This window comes from Tasmannia lanceolata, unplaced genomic scaffold (genome assembly GCF_043159265.1).
Source record: "Tasmannia lanceolata isolate RefF3 unplaced genomic scaffold, GAP_Taslan_0.1 ptg000038l, whole genome shotgun sequence".
Classification (NCBI taxonomy): domain Eukaryota; kingdom Viridiplantae; phylum Streptophyta; class Magnoliopsida; order Canellales; family Winteraceae; genus Tasmannia; species Tasmannia lanceolata.
The window spans coordinates 844,825-847,160 of NW_027518715.1; positions in this window are offsets into that span (position 1 = coordinate 844,825).

Consider the following 2,336-nt stretch of genomic DNA (forward strand, 5'->3'; position numbering starts at 1 on the left):
TAAAGAAGAAGGATGGTAGTATTCGCTTGTGCATTGACTACAGGCAGTTGAATAAGGTGACTATCAAGAATCGCTATCCTCTTCCTCGGATAGACGATCTCTTTGACCAGTTGCAAGGAGCTACTCATTTCTCGAAGATTGATTTGAGATCTGGATATCATCAGTTGCGTATCAGAGACGAGGACATTTCAAAGTCAGCTTTTCGTACTCGATACGGTCACTATGAATTTGTCGTAATGCCATTTGGATTGACAAATGCACCAGCCATATTTATGGACTTGATGAATAGAGTATTCAAGCCATTTTTGGATCAGTTCGTGGTGGTATTCATAGATGACATCCTTATTTACTCGAAATCTGAAGAGGAGCATGCTAAGCATTTGGGACTTGCATTGGAGACTTTGAGAAAGAATCAGTTGTATGCAAAATTCTCTAAATGTGAGTTTTGGCTCGAGCGTGTTACATTTTTGGGTCATGTGATATCAAAAGAAGGAATTGAAGTGGATCCTACTAAGATTCAAGCAGTTACTTCTTGGAAGCAGCCTACCAATGTTACTGAGATCAGAAGTTTCTTGGGTCTGGCCGGGTATTACAGGAAGTTTGTTGAAGGCTTTTCAATTTTAGCTGGACCTTTGACTAAATTGACCAGGAAGAATGTTAAATATGTTTGGAATGAAGAATGTGAAAGCAGTTTTCAAGAATTGAAGAAAATATTGACATCAGCTCCAGTTTTGATACTTCCTACCGCAGAAGGAGATTTTGTGGTGTATAGTGATGCATCATTTCGAGGTTTGGGTTGCGTGCTCATGCAATCAGGCAAGGTCATTGCCTATGGTTCGAGGCAGTTGAAGAAGCACGAACTGAATTACCCAACTCATGATCTGGAATTAGCAGCAGTGGTTTTCGCTTTGAGGATATGGCGACACTACTTGTATGGTGTCAAGTTTGAGGTTTTTACAGATCATAAGAGCCTCAACTATCTTTTTGATCAGAAAGAGCTGAATATGAGACAGAGAAGATGGGTTGAATTTTTGAAGGATTATGACTTCACCTTGAGTTATCATCCAGGCAAGGCTAATGTAGTGGCCGACGCTCTTAGCCGACAAGAACACCCTATGATGGCCTGTTTGATGATGGAAGAATGGGAATTGCTTGAGCGGTTCAGAGATTTAGATTTGGGAACTTGCGAAATTGGCGATAAATCCTTTATTGCTAATATTCGAGTTCGGTCGAATATCATAGAAACTGTTAAAGCAGCTCAGATAGATGATGAAGGAATTTTGAAATTAAAAGCTGAAGTTGATTCTAAACCAAAGTTTTCAGTAGGAGAGGATGGATGTTTGTTCTTTAAAGACAGAATTTGTGTGCCAGCTAAGGAAGAAATCAGAAGGGACATTTTGGATGAGGCACATAAGTCTCGTTACACCATCCATCCAGGTAACACAAAGATGTACCAAGACTTGAAGAGGAATCTTTGGTGGAGTGGAATGAAAAGGGACATTGCTGAGTATGTTTCTAAATGCCTAACTTGTCAGAAAGTAAAGGCAGAGCATCAGAAACCTGGAGGTACATTGGACCCTTTGGAGATTCCCATGTGGAAATGGGATAGCTTGTCCATGGATTTTATCATGGGTTTACCCAAATCGAAGAGCAATTGTGATGGTATCTGGGTGATTGTGGACCGTCTTTCTAAATCGGCTCATTTCATTCCGATTAAGAAAGATTGGAAGTTGGAAAAGCTTGCTGAAACATATGTGGCTCAGATCGTTAGGTATCATGGTGTGCCCTCGACCATAATCTCTGACCGAGACTCTCGTTTCACTTCGGGATTCTGGAAGAGCTTACATTCTGCTTTGGGTTCGAAGTTGAGTTTCAGTACAGCATATCATCCTCAGACTGATGGTCAGACTGAAAGGGTAAATCAGATCCTTGAAGATTTGTTGAGAGCTTGTGTTCTAGATTTTGGTGGAGATTGGGAGAAGCATTTGCCTCTATGTGAATTTGCTTACAACAACAGCTACCAGCAGAGTATTCAGATGGCTCCATTCGAAGCTCTATATGGCCGTGCCTGCAGATCACCTTTGTGCTGGGCTGAAGTTGGTGAGAAGCAATTGCTTGGACCAAAGTTGGTTCGAGAGTCGACTGAAAAAGTTGCATTGATTAAGGATCGTTTGAAGATCGCGCAGAGTCGACAGAAGAGTTATGCCGATCAGCGGAGGAGAGATTTAGAATTCGCTGAAGGCGATATGGTTTTTGTGAAGATTTCGCCGTTCAGGGCAGTAATGCGTTTTGGAAAGAAAGGGAAGTTGACTCCTCGTTTTATTGGACCCTACCGA